The 19395-nt window shown below is 37.1% G+C and overlaps 1 protein-coding gene and 1 long non-coding RNA gene across 2 annotated transcripts in view; one reads left to right on the forward strand and one right to left on the reverse strand.

Moving 5' to 3' along the window:
* The window catches only part of LOC129744305 (plexin domain-containing protein 2), a 102023-nt gene that overhangs the window by 43345 nt on the left and 39283 nt on the right, over positions 1-19395 (forward strand). The window lies entirely within an intron of this gene.
* LOC129744306 (uncharacterized) lies at positions 2263-3949 on the reverse strand. The gene is made up of 3 exons (XR_008736876.1): positions 3673-3949; positions 3364-3611; positions 2263-2382 (listed from the first exon to the last, which is right to left on the reverse strand). It is a non-coding gene; the product is annotated as an uncharacterized LOC129744306 (long non-coding RNA).

Raw genomic sequence — 19395 nt, forward strand, 5'->3', positions numbered from 1 at the left:
TAAAATTGATAGATTTTGCAAGAGCCTTCGAGATAAAACTTCAAATATCAAAGTTCAGGATCAGAAGTCAGACTCAGGACAGGATCAGCATCCGAGATTGGGATTTACGATTAAACGATACATATCATCGCAGAATGTTATCGCGGTTTCCGTAAAAAGAGATCAACACTTGATCGTGTATGTTCCGTTCATCAGTAGATCTCTATCAGTTGGTGCAATTTATGTTGATTTCGCCAAAGCGCTCGATCGGCTGCTTCACATACTACTTATCGATAAGCTCGTCACTATCGAATTCCCCAAGTGGCTGATCATGTGGCTAGAGTTTTACCTTCAAGACAGAACCACATTCGTCAGACAGGTAACATCAAGTCCACAACTTTCACCGTTCCTTCTGAAGTTCCCCAAGGAAGCCACTTGGGCCCAGTGCTATTTAATCTTTATATGAACGACCTTTGTATTCAGATTGATTCGGAAATAATACTCTACGCCGACGATTTAAAGTTGTATCGCACCATTACAGATTAATGAACCACTACCATCAGATTTTGTACAGCCCCTTGTCCACCTTCTCCGCCGCAGAAAGCCAGTTTACCTTGAACTGCTGCTCGTCCTTAGCAGTTATTTTGGTCTTCTTTAGGTTCCGCTTGACAATAGCCCAGTATTTCTCAATTGGGCGGAGCTCTGGCGTGTTGGGAGGGTTCTTGTTCTTGGGAACCACCTGCACGTTGTTGGCGGCGTACCACTCCACGACCTTTTTACCGTAATGGCAAGATGCCAAATCCGGCCAAAACAGTACGGAACAACCGTGTTTCTTCAGGAAAGGCAGCAGACGTTTATTCAAACACTCTTTCACGTAAATTTCTTGGTTGACAGTCCCGGAAGCTATGAAAATGCTGCTTTTCAAGTCACAGGTACGGATGGCTTGCCAAACCAGATATTTCTTCGCGAACTTTGACAGTTTCATGTGCTTGAAAATATCTGCTACCTTTCCCCTTCCTTTTGCCGTATAAAACTGCTGTCCCGGAAGCTGCTTGTAGTCGGCTTTGACGTAGGTTTCGTCGTCCATTACCACGTAGTCAAACTACCTTCTTGTAAGTCGATAGTCCGGTTCGTTTTTTGGCTCGATGCACGGTTGTAGACGATACACCCAGCTTGTTTGCGGCATCTCGGAGAGAGAGGTTAGGGATTCGCTTGAAACTATCGTATTTGTAACGGTTGATTTGGTAACTCTTAGCGATTTTGCCAGCTTTGCGTGCGAGTAGCTCGGATTTTCGCGATGCGCGAGCAAAATTTTGATACGCTGCTCTTCTACCTTGGACGGCATTTAGACAACTGAAGAGTGAATTCTAAGATCAAAATAAGAGCAACATTCTATAAACACACACACATACACACATACACACATACATACACACACACACACACACACACACACACACACACACACACACACACACACACACACACACACACACACACACACACACACACACACACACACACACACACACACACCTTCAAAATGAGGGGTGTTCAGGTTTTTTAAATGCAAAATGTGGATTCCAAAATCAAAATAGGAGCAAAATTCTTCACACACACACCTTCAAAATGAGGGGTGTTCAGGTTTTTGAAAGAAATACGTCAAGTTGATATTGACCAAATTTTGACCGTATCACCCTTTATAGCTATGTTTATGAAGAGTTCGAGTTGAAGTAGGCGTTGCCTTGCAAGGACGTCAAAACTTTTGCTCCGTGAATTTTGTTTCAACAAGTAAGAAAATAGTTTAATTATACATCGTATCGAGTCGCAAGGTGAACATAATTGTGAAATTCGCAGTACCAATTGGAAAAATCCTATGGATGTGCCGAGAAGATGTTAGAACAGGAAAAACTGTTACAATAGATCCATTGTGAAAACATCAGTAGCCCTGCTCCTGCCATCTAAAGACGTAAGAATCCAACCTGCACACAAAATTTCCGAGGCCGAAAATTAGCAAAATTTTGCTCAAATTTGACCAGCTAAATACTTAGCAATCAATTTAGCAAAAAAATTTAACTAAACTTTTAGCAAAATTGCAAAAAGTGTCCTGACTGAATGTTTACTAATTTTATAGTAAAAAATAATCTCTGTTTGCTAAATTTTAAGCAAATTTTTTTTTACTGAAAATTACTAGTAAATTTAAAATTTCAATAAAACCGTTTGTTTCCGAATGAATTTTTTTTTTAATAAATAAAAAACTGATCTTGAATTTATTTTAAATTTTATTGCATTACCCGCAACATTACTAAGTATATCCGAATTCGGGCCTTCTGCGACACAACGGGCTTCAGCTGGTCATCACATCAGGTTTTCTTCAACCCTGTTTGCAGCCGGTCAGGAAAGCTGAAAATTAAAAACAGAAATTACTTTGAAAACTTCAAACACAGGCACAGTCTAAAAATCAGATTAACTCAAATTAAACTTTTAAGGCCGATCAATTCATTTAAATAGATATACTTAAGAAGTGCAAAAAAATATATTATTTTTTCAGGCTTTGCTAGAAACATATTCAACAATATTAATAACTTTCATGAAACACAGGTTTAGGTTTTTCATTTTACTTTCTACATAAAATTTTGGTACTATCCAGTAGATTCAGAAAAGTTCATGTAAAACGCTGATATGGAAAAATAATCAGTTGTAATAAGCATGCATGAAACTTGCATCTGTTCATATCAGTGAGAGAAGTGTTTGGAAGATGCTTTGAAAACAACATCAAACATTGAGGTTATCAATTTATACAAAACCAAATGAATATAAATGCCAAAAGCTTGTTTCATATTACATGGAGGAGAGGTGAAAGTGACATTGTTGGGGAGAGGCAGGGGAAATTAATTCTTTAAAAAAATATTCTGGTGTTATACCATAAACATTACCAACATGATGATTTTCTATTTATACTTTTGTTTAATAACTAATTTCTTCCAAACCTGAATTAGACTTTTCTACTTTTTTATCAATTTTGTTCATCAAATGAATACTTCTAGGTTTTCAAGCTTATTTTATCCAAATTTTCAAGAAGGTATCTCATTTCATATTCAAATATGCAATCAGTTAGGATATTACCTAATTCCAAATCTTAATGCAATGCAAGAGATCTCTCATCAATGTTTCAGCTTAAGACTGTAAATAAAAACTGAAATAGTTTTTTTTTAACTTTGGAAGCAAAGCATGAATATAATTACACAGAAAATTACACTCTTGCTTAAAATTTAAAGCAGAAAATCCAGTAAGTGGTAAATCCGGTTCGGTTCTAGAAATTGGCAAACACTCTAAATATTTCCTAATTCATGTAGAACATAAAATTAAGAAAAACAAACTTACCTTATACATATGATTTCCGACAAATGGCGTGTTGGACTCGGATTCGTTAATGAGGACTAATATCGGAATTCCACCATAGTCAGCGGAATGTTGAAGTTTGAATTCGAAATCGCCCTGCTTCCTCTGTTTAATATGTCGCAACTTTCTCTACCAGCACAATCGCCAGTCCCACCAGCTTCGATTCCTCCGATCACTTTGGCACTTCCGCATCTTTTTTTTGCTTTTAGTTTGCTCCGTACCGCCGAAAACTAGAAAATAAAAAGTTTAGTTTCAAATTTAAACTTATTCATAATATAATTTTCCTCTTACCTCTGGACACGATTCTTCAACGTAATCTTCTTGCTTGCTCATGTTTCCGCCAGCACGCTTCTGACTGGAATGGGATCGCTTGGAACCAACTGTGTGATGTGCCTTAACACAGGCAGGTATCACCGGAACTCATGCATGATTCGTACCAGTTTCCGGACAGATGTTTTGTAGCAGCCTGGAAACGCCGGGAACCAGTAACAATCACCGGCACAGGAAACAGCATTGTTGACCGACGACCGATCGATTGTTCGAAAGAACAATCACAAAGTTTATCGGTTTTTATTTCATTGAAAGTAGGAAAACAAATTAAATATTCAATTTTCTCTACATTTTTCTCACTACGAAACGACGACCGAACGAAAAACACCCGGAGAAAAAGCTGTCAAACGAACGCGATTCGTGCCTAGACTAAATGTTCGAGTCCATGCTACTATAAATGCTAAATTTAGTAGCAAATGGGTTATTTTTACTCAAATTGAGCTAATTATCCGATCCGATGAAAAAGTGCTAACTCAACAGTAAAAAAATATTTTTGCTAACGGAAAGTAACAGCGAATTTTTGCTAAGTGGAGCCTCGAAAGTTTTGTGTGTGTATACACATCTCACAGGTGGAGATGAAAATCCTGTGCTAAGTGTTAGTAAAAGTTTTTTTTGTAACCATGACAATTTGTGACATCAGTTACATTTTCATTGCCAACTGCTGTTTACGATTCTCGCCCAGGATACATAAACATCCTGGCAAGTTAACCTTTTTACTTTTTGAATAACGAGTTTTGGAATAGTGTCCATGTTTGTTCGTCACCTTTCTTACCAATGACGTAGGTAAGAATCCCTTCGAAAACAACGTGTTTTGTGAAATCCGATCGTTTCACAGTTTTTTAAATTTTTAAATTTGAATGAGAGTTCTCGCACATAACTAAAGAGTAATGATACAATTTATTCCCAAATGATGACCTGTTGAATGTAATAAAATTACTAAATTCCCATGGATTAAACTAAGTTACTAAAACTACATTTAAAAAAAATGATTTTGAAATTTTTCTTCGGCATCTCACGCATACATTAACATATCAGAATGAAGACGTACAAGCTCAAACAAAAAATCTTCAAAAAAGTGTGTAAAATTTCAAATGCTGACATCCAAAAAATACGTTGAAAATAGACTTGAAACAGTGCCATCTATTGCGCCGTTCAAAATGCAAATCAAACCTCTTATAACTCTTTGTAACAAATCTCTGCGCTAATAATACTACGCAGAGAGCTGAAGATCCAAAGAGACGAATGCGGCCCGTGAGCCACAGGTTATCTCTAGGATCAGAATTCGGTAACAAAACCCATGAGGGATCAGGACTCGGTATAAGAATCCAGAAAAAAAATGACAAAAAATGAACCTATGATGGTTCACAATCTGCCTTAAACATTCCCGATCACCGTATCTAAACATTCCAGATCTTAGGTTTCTTATACTCCCGTCACGCTTAGAAGGTCTAAAGGTCTGCACACAGGACACAGGGGAGAATGAGGATACTTGATCCCTGGGGATACTTGATTCCTTAGCTATATCTCGAAACTGGAATGTCTTACAAAGATGAATTGTTCTAGAAAAATGTGCCAAAATGAGCAAAATAACAATGCTTGTAGTTTAAATTTTTTTAACAAAATAAATGTTTGAGTAATTGAACTTTGTTTGAAAAATTTCACTAAATGTAACTTGAAGATCTTTTTTCATAACTTTAAAATGTTCGTTACATGGGAAAATTATGAAAAAAATATTTGTTCCAATGTATCAATCGTTCGAGCGTAAAATGAACTTCATAATGCCATATTTTCAAAGCAGTGGAAAACTCTCAACTTTTTTCAGAAAAAGTTTTCTAAAATGTTAATTATGGGTATAATTGATCCCCTAGAGTTGGGTACAATTGATCCCCCTTCCAAACGGCATATTCTTCTTCTGAATTGATCGTTATGATTGCTGATTACGAAATTACTAATATTTATCCAAAACCTAATATTTCTCAAGCAATTGTCTGAAGAAAAGAGCAAAAATAATGAATTTTCTCTTAATTATAAAAAATAGCGCCTTTAAGTATGCAATGTTTTTACCGTTGAAACAAAGTTATAGAATTTTCTTCTTATGTCTGCTATAAGTTGTGAAATGAGAACAAAGATGACCAAAATAGTCAATTAACATTCCATCTTGAGGTTTTGTTTGATTTTTATACAAGGATTAGGGCTTCCTGAATAAAAGATCAAGTCTCCTTCAATAGGGGATCAAGTCACCCCTAACTTCAGAAAAATCGCAATTTTTTTACTCCCACGAAAATGCTTCTAGTTCATCAACGGGTTCAAGTATCGTTCTAATTTTTGGAGCATAGAAACTTGAAGTTACAAGCTGTCAGAAAATGTCAAAGACGGCGAGTTGCTAAATTTTTCCAAAAAGATATGGTGAAAATAAGAAAAGGGGATCAAGTATCCCCACTCTCCCCTATTCATTGATTGCAAGAAAAATAAGCCTATAACCCGCTAGCATCAAATGCGTATAGAAATGTGTTACTATAAACTCGGAACGAGCTCTATCGGGTTGGTTTAAGCTAAACACGATCTATGCATTTCGCTTGAAAGTTGTGATGCTCTCGTTAAACAATTATCCAGTTCGGAGAAGCTTCACTCCGTTGACTATTTAGTAGAGACCTACCAACTAGTAAAAGTGAATGAAATAAAGCTGGAAGCGAGACGTGCACTGTTTAGTGTTTCTTGGCTAACTATATCGGAGGGTGGCTCAGCACGTGTGCAAGGTATGTATTGTACATATGTAGATATGTACATATGACTGAACCATGTGGCGTTAGTTTGTTGACAGGAATTGCATTGTGCTTACAATTCGGGGAAAAAGACCGTGGAAACATGATCTCAAGCCAACGAGGTTCAGCTTTGCGGGAGAAAATTAAGATTTAGCTCAATGATAACTTTAAACTCCCATCCATGTGTCGAGATCTCACACAACTGATGATGACTCAAGCCCGAGTCTGTGTGCAGTGTGAGTTCAAAAGTTCAATACTCGGCAGAGAAAATTTCCGAAACACGCCTAATTACTCGACTGAATAAAAGATTTTTTTTCCATTAGATTTTCGAAAACTATGTTTTTAAATTTCAGGTTTCCAAACTATTGAAGCTGAAGAGAACGTTCTCCGTATAAAATTGACGATTTTCTTCAAAATCTGAAATCGACTTAACCTTTTTTTATCGAACGAGTTCCATCACCATCTTAGGAAGGCCAAATCACTCGGAAGATTCATATTCAACCGCCGTCACTTAGCAAAGTACTGCTAATTGTTTCAATTATTTAGAAAAGATAAACCGCCTACACACGTCGACGTTTTGGAGAATACATAAGTATAGCCTCAGCGCAGACATCTCGGGGCGTCTCGTCTTGTTAAGCGGCCAGAGACCAATCCAAGCCTAGTCGTCGTCATAGCATTTGATTGAACTTCATCAACAGCTTCTGATTTAGGTTCGCCGCTAGACAGAGATGACTGTTTAGTGCAGTTCTAGGGCAAACCGTTTAAACGCGTGATTCAAGATTAGATACACAGGAAAAAATCTGTACTCCAAATTTTTACCGAAATATGTCCTTCTTGCGGTCCTATTGAAATATATATCAGTTTGATGAATCATACGATTGGCATTCTATTGGACTCTGTTGTGTTGTGAGCCTACTTGGTTGAATGATTCAACTGAATCAAAGCAATCGAAAGATTCCTTTTAATTCAACCACGGTAAATGAAAAGTTCATATACCAGTATTTCGATAGCAACTTACTACCTTCTTCAGTGAACGTTTTCGAATCGAAAACGTTCACTGAAGAAGGTAGTAAGTTGCTATCGAAATACTGGTATATAAACTTTTCATTTACCGTGGTTGAATTAAAAGGAATCTTTCGATTGCTTCGATTCAATTCTATTGGAATTATTTAAATGTTCCTACACATATCAGTTAATTCGGTAACAAATATATAAAATAAAGAAAAGCCTTTTTTTTAGCGTGACCAAATTCAGTGATTCAATTACTCTAAAAAATCATTAGCAACAACTTTTATAAATTTTTTTAAATAGATTATGAAGATAAAGCTTTTTTGCTGGAGTTTCGCGAAACTTACAATAAAAATTACACAGTAAATCAGAAAACAATATTTATCTCCAAAAATTGCTATGGGATGCTAATTGATTTTAAAAAGTATCGTTTGTGTTTATATCAATTTAAAAAAAAGTCGATTTTATATCAAGTCGGTAATACTTCTTTGATTATAAAGTTATATACACCAAATGGTACCTTATAAACTCAATTAGCATTCCATAGCAATTTTTGGAGAAAAATATTGTTTTAAGCTTTTCTGTAGAACTTTTAATTGTAATTTTCGCGAAATTCCAGAAAAAATGATATATCTTCAACCTTTTTTCTAAATTTTTATCTCGAAAAAAAAAACGGATCAACTTTCTATGCATGTAAACACAGTGTTTGCTGCTAATGACCTTTTGGAATTAGAAAAAAAAAGTATCAAACAGGTTTGGGGGTTTCTTTTTGAGTCCAATAACAACTGTGCTAATTTTGTTGTGTAGTTGTGTTGTAATAGTCTGAAGCAGTGTAGCATAAAATTCAAAGTTCAAATTCAAAGGTGGCAGGGATTTGTAACTTATAAGAAACAATTTCTGGCCCAAAACCCCGTCAAACCAACTTTCACGCAGACGAACAAACCAAAATGACCACTTCTGCATACGGGAAAACACGCCAGCTAGTTTCCAACGTATAATGGCTCCCACCCAACATTCAGTGCAGGGCTGCCATTTGAAAAGATATAAAATCAAATAAATTAAATTAAATTATTCAATTTTGAAGTCGCCATAACTTTTGATGGACGCATCTGAGAGGTTCACGGTCTTCGGTAGAGTTGTTCTTTGAATCTTTAGCAATGAGATGCAGCTTCTAGAGTGAACTCAGTGCAGCAGTGAGGCTGTGGCAATTTTGAACAGAACAGTCACATTTGCCACACTAGTTTAGCTTAGCTTAGCTTAGCTTGATTGACTACTCACATCCACCTTAAACCGAAAAATCCGAAATGCTGTTCTACTATAAAGATGTTTGTATGAGAAAAAAAATGTTAGATTTGATGAAATTTTACATGTTTAGTTGAGTTGAGTTTTGAATTAAGGCAAAACGGTAATATTCAAAGAACAATAAATTACATATAGCATTTTGAACACCACGATCGCTGGTGTGGCTCAGTAGAACGAATTCCACATCGCCAATGGTTGCTACTCCGTGATTGACCGAGGCCATCAATTTTGTCCAGAGGTCAAATGAATGGTTTCTGGGATTGACAGCACATTCACAATGAACAAAACCGATGCTCTCTTTTTAGACATCAATAACGGCGCCGGCCACGTCCTAGTAGTCAATGGATAGTTAGGAAAACAGAGAAAGGGATGAAAGATGTAAATTTGCGCTTTAGGACCGAGGTCACCTCTGCATCCTAGCAAATAATTTTGTTAAGGAGATTGGGGAAAAGGATATGATCTGGAGACACTTTTGACTGTGTTGTGATCTTAATGAATAAGGCATATATTCTCCTGCACTCCTAATGTTTGTGAAAATTGCAAGCTATAAACTCATTTTCTTTATACTTTGCCTAAAAATAAAACCACTTCTAACAAATTAACTATAAAGAGATTTGAATGCTTCGTTTGAATATGAGAACTCGTCGCTATTATCTGCAACATTTTGGAGCACTTTAAAGATAACATTTGTACAAAAATCTTGTTTTTTAAATGTAACAGAGAGATCTGTTTTCAACCTATGGCTAACTTTCACATTTCATTACTTTATCGTTTTTTTCAAGTCCGCTACAAAAATTGTGATTATCGATCACTTGAGCATAAAATAACAAACATTTAAGGTTGCCACCGTATGACAAAAGATTTCTAGTATTTTAGTCCCTATACGCTGGCCACATTGAACCTGCATTGAATCTAGAGGATAAACTATCGTTTGTTATAAGCAAAACCTTGCATTAAAAGCGACATTTAAGATAAATAACAGCCATCGGTGTTTTTTCAAAAGCAGCCTCATTTTTATGACATGTACTCAAACGTTCAAAAAAGTTACGTCAAGTTTTTGCCAAAAAATTCACATCAGTAGGTATGTATTAGTATTTTTGATAACTTCCGCAACAAAATAAGTAAAATAGAAAAATTACTCTTACTGAAACGCGAAGCAGGAAGGATTGGATTGATGATTAATACGTCCAAGACGAAGTACATGCTGGCCTGCGGATCCGAGACCGACCGAACCCGCTTGTCCAGTAATAACAAGGTCAAGATCGACGGCGACGAGCTGGAGATAGTCGAAGACTTTGTCTATCTCGGCTCACTGGTGACCGCAGACAATGACACCAGCCGTGAGATCCGGAGGCGAATTATCAGCGAGAGAACGAAGTGTAACCTGTATATGACGCTCATCAGACCGGTTGTTCTCTACGGGCACGAGACATGGATATTGCTCAAGGAGGACCTGCGTACACTCGGAGTATTTGAGCGACGAGTGTTAAGAACCATCTTTGGCGGCGTACAGGAGAACGGAGTGTGGAGGCGAAGGATGAACCACGAGCTCGCGCGACTCTACGGCGAACCCAGTATCCAGAAAGTGGTGAAAGCTGGCCGGATACGCTGGGCGGGACATGTTGCGAGAATGCCGGACGACTGTCCTGCAAAACAGGTGTTCGCTACGAATCCGGTAGGAACAAGACGAGCGGGGGCGCAACGAGCGAGGTGGTTAGACCAAGTGGAGCGTGATCTGGCGAACGTGGGGTGCCCGAGAAATTGGAGAACGGTTGCCATGGACCGAGTGAATTTTAGGAATTATGTTCGTCAAGTTATGTCGTGAGACAGAATACTATGTAAATAAAAAATAAAGAAAAATTACTCAATTGGATCTACACGGCAAAGCTATGACTAAAGTATATTTAAAAAGTATAAAATATTAATGAGGTAAAATAATGGAACGGGCTCACCAAAATTGCTAAATCAATTGTCAATCCTATAGAATCTATAGATGTAGAGGAGTCCGTGGTCCGCCAAAACAGCTGCTTCAATCTTTGAAGGAGGGAGGTGGGTTTTTCCGAAAATTCCATTTCCATTGTTTGATTGGTTAGTTCAGTCAATTTTCCGGACTTTGAAATTCTCTTCAATTTTTCGATGACAGAAATAAAGCGTCCGCCTCACTCGGCCACAGCCTACCAAACCAGTCTCATTTGCCACACTAGTTTCCATACAAACTTCGAATTTTTTGCTACAGACTATTTCAAATCCTTTATAATTTTTTGGGCTGATTTTAGCTCTCGCAAAAATGACGCAATATTTTGGAGAAAGCAATATTTTGGGAAAAATAGGTAAAATTCAGATGCACACTTAGATCGCTGCAAGCTTTGTATGGAAATTTCAAATTCTTAAATTTTTACACCTCCATTAACTTTTTATGGTTGTTTTTGCTGTCAGAAATAGCATTAAAATTTCGGATGCGATCCATCCAATCCTGAAATAGCGCAACGAGTTTTAATTTTTTTATGGAAATTTGTATGAGAAAACTAAAATTTTCATTCAAAAATCGTCAGAGATGTACTGAAAGTTCAAAAAAATATAACTTTGGATGAAAAATATTCCTTGATTCTTGCAGTACAATTCATGTGATTTTTTAACCTAATTTGTACCCCAGAAAATATACTCAGTATTATTTAAGTTTTTTTCAAAATATTTTTTTGAATTTTGCTTTTTTGACTGCTTATTTGAAAGCTGTGTAACCGAAGGATGAGAATAAAAAATCTCAAAAAACTGCTCTGTATTGCCAGATAATTTATTGATTTATATAAGCTTTACAAAAACATTTCATGAATTTATCGAAAGCTCTAGCAAGCAAAGTGCCATTTTTATATTCTTTTCAATGGATTCAGATTTTTTTTTATTTTGAAATGGTTAGAACTTTTTTCATGAAATGCTTAATTGCTTGTCATGTTAGCAAAACATGAAGCTCAAGAATAATCAAAACCTTAAGTCGAAGTCCAACTTCGTTTCAAGCTTATTTGAATTTTCTGGATGATTTAATGTGCAAACATTTCTTCTTCCATGCAAATTTTCATACATAATTGAAACGCGTTGCGCTAACTCAGAAATTAACCAAATCATCTCAAATTTATCACTGATGCTTGGTGATTCAAAAGGCATCGAAAAAACATATTGTAGCAAAAAGCCTTTTTTTTGCAGCGGTCTAGTGTACACTCATTTTTTTTAAACCACTGTACTGCCATTCCAAGCAAAACTGTCCCATGTGACATTTGGGTCATTTTAACTTTTTTTTTGCTGGTAACGGTCTCTTTTAGTGTTAACTTCCGAATAAAAACACAAAAAAGTATACTTTATTCTGAACTTATACGAAATTTTCATCAAGGTGGTTGTCTCTATGTTGATAGTTCTGCGCAAGAATGTCACACTAGAGAAAATTCTATGAAAAGTACAAATTTTATCTAAAAAACTTAAGATCAGTTTAAACTGTTGAATATAATGTTATTCACCGAAAATAACACTAAAATAGAGGGTGGGGGAGGAGCGAGGAGCCTTGAGTGATTTATTCATAGAAATTTTCACCAACACTTTTCGGTAGGCACTTCTTACAGGATCGATACTCAACTTAACATTTTTATACACAAAGAGGAAAGTATTTCTCAAACAAACTACGGTTTAACTTGATTTTATGGGAAAAATAGAAACTATACGAGCTTTTCAAATGATAGAAAAAGTGTGGCCGTGTGACAGTTTTTCGTAGAAATAGCATCAGTATGCGTTTTTGAGTATATGCAAAAGTGTCACACGAAGCATTTTTGGCTCTTATTTTCTGTTTGTTGCAGGTTATGTATTTTTTATTGGCAGAAAATATTGCAAAATGCTTAACTTTAACTGTTCACTACGACAAAAGCTGTCGGTGAATTTTTAGTTTGAAAGAAAAATAGTAAATATAGCTGAAATTTCAATCGCTTTTTTCTCGTTTGCTCGTTTTTTCACATGGGACAATTTTGCTTGGAACGGCAGTGTATGTCTATGAACACGTGACCTCATCGTTAAGAGCTAAGTAAGCCTTGGTCCAGTGCGGTCGTGTTCATTCCGCTAGGGTATTTTTGCGTGCAAAGCTTCCAGGGAAAGTGAAAATTCATAATATTAAATAGTTTGTTATTCAAGTGAGTTCTGGTGTATGCGGAAAGTTTTTCGCCGGTCCAGTCATATTCAATGGGCGATGGAATCGAAAAGTTATTCTTTCTCTCCTCAAGAAAACCCCGTAAGATCTGTCAAAAGTTGGGTGAAATTTTAGCTGCATCCCACTTGCACTAATGCAAAACCATCACCCAAATTCGGCAGCGCTTCCATCGCCTATTGAAAATGATTGATGTTTTTGTTCATGAATATTTTAGTAGGTCCTTGATGAAAATTTTCGCTTCCTGAATATTTTTTTCTTTCATATTCAGAATGAATAGGCACTACGAGATGTTTTATATGATAGCTGTAATCGAAATCGCGTAGTCCGTCGCCTACTGAAGACATAGTTTGAAGATCATTATTTTTCAAAACGAAAAATAACCAAAAAATTTTTTAATGTTTTTTTGTTTATATTTTGAATTTCTATGAAATATAACTAGAATTGGAAAGATAAACGTATGTGTATACCAAAACAATCCCTTATTCCAAAATAATCACTGAATGCAACACACATCAAAACAATCTTGTGTGCAATCAAATTTGCATACACCGCATCATGTCCTTTACATCGTCGCACGCAGTAGTGTTTGTTGTTGTTACTGTATTTAAGCGTTCCTTGGCGCTCTTTCATTCCTTCATGACTGAAAATGTCTGCCTTTCAAATGAATATGAATATGAACAGCGCACACAGTCTTCGAAAATTGAAAGGCGGTTTTCAGCTTTCATTCCTATTGGACTGAAAGCCGGGCTAGTATTTTTTCAATTGGAAAAGACTGACAGCAATGCTGGCTTCATGTGAGCTTGAAAGTCGAAAAGCTTCATTGTGACAGGAATAGGTGTTGCGCGACTTTGAGTTTGTGTGCCCCTAGTTGTCACATCTCGAATCTATTGACAGTGTTTTGATCCGGATGGTTTGTTTACTTAGTGGTAAAAATTTCATCAAGATTGAAGCAGTCAGTCAAAAGTTATCGACGATGGAACGCGAAAGGCGAGAGAAAATTCTACACACTCACGTAGAGAAACCGACGTGGTCAGGGGTAAAGATCGCGAAATTCCTGAAATATCCCAAATCGACTGTAAATGCGGTGCTGCAACGTTACCGGGAGACCCTCACGGTGGATCGAGCAAAACAAACCAGCCGTAAAAGTGGAACATATGACCGGAAGCTGCGAGCAAAGGTAATTCGATCAGTTCACAATAATCCTGGAATCTCCTTGCGTGATTTGGCGAAAAAGTTCAAGACGAACCACAGTACAGCTCGACGAATTTGTTTGCGAGAAGGCTTGCGGTCGTATCATGCAAGCAAACACCCCAACAGGACGCTGAAACAAAACCTGGTTGCAAGAATCAGGGCAAGGAAGTTGTACGAGAAAGTGTTGACCAAGTACAACGGATGCATTTTGATGGACGACGAAACTTACGTCAGAATGGATTTTGGACAAATACCCGGTAACAAATTTTACCTTGCGAAGCGTAAAGGGAATGTTGCGGATAGATTCAAGTTTGTTTTCGCAGATAAATTTGCTCGTAAGTTGATGATTTGGCAAGGGATCTGTAGTTGTGGGAAGAAAACTAAGATTTTCATCACTGGGGACACAATGATTGGAAATCTTTTTAACGAATAGTCACCGTTGGTAAATTATTTATATGTTAGTTTAATGGCATTGCGGTGAAAGTTAGATGATAAATTCTTGATAGAAGAATTAAAGATCGGAAAGAAATGACGGATAGATAAAGCAGACGCTTAGTAGAAGAAAATTTACAGGTGTTGAAATTGAGCCAAGAGCATTTTTAATGGAAAGTTTCAAAGGTGTGTTCTAGACCCTTTGTCCCACATCAGTTGAATGGCTGAGAGAAGTAACAGCGAGAGGCGCAATTACGTTCACCCATACATCCAACCCGATGGATTGGTAAAGCACGTGCTTCCCAATCGGACAAAAAGTCTAGAACGCATGGCTCTGGTGAAGCTTTCCTATTGCTGAACCAGTTCAAGCGTCTGCTTTATCTATCCGTCATTTCTTTCCGATCTTTAATTCTTCTATCAAGAATTTATCATCTAACGTTCACCGCAATGCCATTAAACTAGCATATAAATAATGATTGGAAATGTTTACAAAGAAGAATGTCTTCAGAAGAGGGTTTTGCCATACTACAGCCGTGATGTCGTTAAGTGGTATAAGGAGAACAAGATCGATTTTGTTGAAAAAAAGTCTCAATCCACCAAACTGTCCGGATTTTCGTCCCATCGAGAAATATTGGGCAATAGTTGAGGGCAAACTGAAGAAATGTGTCAGAACCAGGAAAAAACCCGCTCAAATTGAAAAGTGGTAGAACAAGATGGCGAAAAAGGTTGGCAGCAGTACTGTGCAGAAAATGATGGGTGATATCACAAAAAAAAGTTCGAAAATTCATCTGAAAAGCTGACGAATGATTTTTATGTATTTTTTTCCTTAAAGTGCAATAAAAACCCTACAAAATGACATCTTCATTTTTGTTGTACGTTATTTCTTTGCGGAGAAATGATCTATTTTATCCGACCAGATTCTATGTGAAACAGACTTTGTGTTTCAAAGTTCTTGATCCTGTAAGTTGTATATCGTGTATCAGCTAATAAAAATATGTGTCCCATGTTGTACTATGCTGAATACTATAAGCCAATGACTACGTTTCTCGTATTTAAAGTAATTTGAAATGGAAAAAAAGTTTTCGATTTTCCCGATATCATGTACTTACACTCGTGTTAATTTTAAATCAACAAAATATATAAGGTCGATTTTTGAATTCCAATACGACCATTTCGCTGCTGCCCCAGTGTTACAAATTGAAATATAAGTAGTGGACGGGAGCTTAGTTTTCATAAATTTGGAACCAAATGTTACCCTCATACACAGTGATACGTGATTTCAAAAGTATAAGTCCTTTTTAATATTTACATCCCATACAGTTTTCGTTTTTAAAATATCCTGCAAATCTTAAGTGCAAATCTCAAGAAACAAGTACAATTAAATGGACATATCTAAGCTTTAGTGCATAATAAACATATCTCAAGTGCATCAATAAAAAATCTCCAGCCTCCGTAAGGTTTTCCCGTCGTCCCGCCATTCATTTTCGTCAAAAAACCCGATGACGACGAATCATCTGCATGAGATGTGAACTGGCGCTTGATTCTCCATCCAAATCACTCGACTCTGCGGCTGCCCCCGCTTCGATGCCACTATACTTATTATTGTTATCTCCCGGAAAGCTTACACGATTCGCCGGACGACGACGTGTCTTCAGTAAATAAATAATTACGGGTGCTGTAATGGCTGATGATGGCTGTCAGAGCCGGCGCCGTCCAAGGGTCAACCGGTCAGACATGATCCGGTTTTTCTTTATTTGACGTCTAGTTGTAGTAAACTTCGCTACTTAACACTGTGACTTCTTACTATAGGTTTCAATACATGGGATGTCAAAGGGTCTTTCTCATTATTTGTCTATCAGTCAGTATTCCTGATGATGTGTGTAATTATTTCACTCATTCCCATTCGCATTATTTAATCCGTGGAGCCGTTGTGCAGATTACGTCTCAGAAACATAACATCGACGTAAATCATGCAACGATAATGCTTTACGCATTAAATTAAAGTTGTTTCAGTTTTCAGACTATTTTAGGATGTAAATTTTACCTTTCTTATTTCGAAATGACTGTTTCAAACATCATAGATCAGATATTCCCACCGTTAGATGTAGTGAGTTCGTTGAAAGCGAAAGGCTTTTACCTGTGCTTTTACTACAAGCCCCTTTGGCCGCCAAGCGATAAGAGACGTATCGAGCAGCTGATGGGAGAATGGGAGAGTGAATTATCCATACAAATCACATCGGATCAAACCAAACACAATGGGCCACCGGTACTTTACTTTACTACCAACAACAATGGGTAAAACTCGTGTGCATATTGCACATAAATATCGTTTTCGGACTTCTTCCTCTCGTTCGGTGTGAATGCACTGTGGTAAAAGTGAAAAATGATAATGATTGTGTGTATGCATAAGAATGCAGAACTGCACAAGAATGACTTATGTGGTGAAATAAAATGTTAAACTATACCTGCTTAATAACCGCGATTTTTTCATGCGGTTTTATTGGTGAAAGTTATTCTTGTAGCTGTAGGAAGAATAATATATGTTGTAGCTTAGCTTAGCTTATTTAGCTTGTTTGACTACTTATATCCACCTTCAATCATTGAACTCAAAATGTTTCATGAAAAGGTTTTATAAAAATCCATTCTAAAGAATTTACATTTTTAAAATATTTGTTTTTTTTAATATCTACATACATTTAGAATTCCATGATCGCTGGCATGGCTCAGCAGAACAAGTTCTAAATCACCAATGGTTGCTACTCCATGATTAATCGAAGCCATCATTTTCACGCAAATTCCAGAAGAATGGTGCTTGGGATGCACATTACAATCTCAATACATAGAACTCCTGCTCTCCCTTTTTCAATTGGTTAAAAATGGTGCCGGCCACGTCCTAAAGGGTGATACGGCCAAAATTTGGTCAAGGGAAAACGCGTGTAAATCGGTGAAATCGTTTATTTAAAAAATCAAATTAAATTACTTTTTCAAGTTTAATTAGTATAAAGTTCAGGAAAAATATACAGTTAGGCTTTCGCTTTTCCAAATCCGAATGGCCGGGCCTTACGCTTAACCCCTGCCATCAGATTTTGTACAGCCACCTTGTCCACCTTCTTCTCCGCAGGAAGCCGGTTTGCCTTGAACTACTGCTCGTCCTTAGCAGTTTTTTTTTGGTCTTCTTTAGGTTCCGCTTGACAATAGCCCAGTATTTCTCAATTGGGCGGATCTCTGGCGTGTTGGGAGGGTTCTTGTCCTTGGGAACCACCTGCACGTTGTTGGCGGCGTGTCACTCCATGGCCTTTTTACCGTAATGGCAAGATGCCAAATGCGGCCAAAACAGTACGGAACAACCGTGTTTCTTCTGGAAAGGCAGCAGACGTTTATTCCAACACACTTATATCGGACAGCTCACGAACTATGTTCTTCTGCCGTTTGCCAGCAAGGAACGAGGCAACACAGCGCTACGTTTCTTTTCGAGATCCATTTTTCTGGAAAACACCCGATTACAAAAGTAACACTTACATCCAATGATAGCTAAGACTTAATGTAAACAAAGCGACTAAGGGTCGTTCAATACTGTTTCGTGTGCAACGGAATAATTACTGTTGAAGTAATGTAGCAGTTCAATTGCCGGACCTTGTACATTCAAGGGGCGATTGGGTTGAGCTAGCAACTAAGAAATGTTTTGTTTTGCTTGCAATAAAAAGTGACCCAAGGTTGTGTGGAATTTGATGGATTCTGTAACAATTATGGGTCACTTTTATTTTGCCATATATAATTGATTTTTGGCGTTTTATTCGCTCCGTTTCATTTGTAAAACAACTAAGCTGAGCTAAGCTAAGCTATTCGCTCCGTTTCATTTGTAAAATGTAAACTCGTCTTTTGTGCTTATATGAGACCAATTCATTTGATTGGAATCTTTGAAATACCCGCATAAGGAGCTTAAAGCCTAGTCCACACTAGGCAACATGAACAGCGATTTTTGTTATGAGACGAACTTTGTTGTCTGTTGTTGTTGTTGGAAACCTGAGACGGTCTCAGTGTCTCCCGAAGAAAATGGGAGACGCTGAGACCGTCTCGAGACGAACCGTCTCCTAGTGTGGACTAGGCTTAACGGTTCAAGATGTCAACCTTATTACATTGGAATTTTATGCGATGGTTCGACAGCTTACAGTTCACGTGTGATAAAAACTATTCAAACTGAAATTTCACAGGTATCAAAAGCACAAATAGTATTTTTAATGCATTTTGATGATATTGTCGATTAACTAAAAATAATAGTATTGAATAATTTCTTCTTCTAATTTTTTTTACGAGAATGAACCATCTGCGTCCATCTGCTTATGATACATACACAGTCAGATCTTGTCAGCATCCCGGTGAGTAGTAACTGTACATTTACTACTCATCTTAACTTGGCCGGGCCCAGTGTGTAGCATTTGACTCAGAGACAACTGGAATACAGGGTGGAAGAAACGTTGACAACAGTATCACAAGTTTCCATTGCTATAACTAAGGTTCTAACGTTGGGAGCACATATGCTAAACTTCCTGTGCTCCTTGATGGTGGTCCGACGAATGCGTCCGTCTGGGGATGGAAATGATGTTTTTCTGCACAGAAATCCAAAACCCTAAATATGAATAAATATGAATAAGTAATAAGCTTACAAATGTTTAAAAGATTTTACCAAGAACCATTATGTAAAAGAATTCGATTTTAGTACATTTTTCACGTTAGTTATAATAAAAATAAAATTAAGAGTTCCGGATTTCAATGCATTACCATTTCTGGTTTTTGATGGATATGGAT

The sequence above is a fragment of the Uranotaenia lowii genome, chromosome 2 (genome assembly GCF_029784155.1).
Source record: "Uranotaenia lowii strain MFRU-FL chromosome 2, ASM2978415v1, whole genome shotgun sequence".
In the NCBI taxonomy this organism is placed as follows: domain Eukaryota; kingdom Metazoa; phylum Arthropoda; class Insecta; order Diptera; family Culicidae; genus Uranotaenia; species Uranotaenia lowii.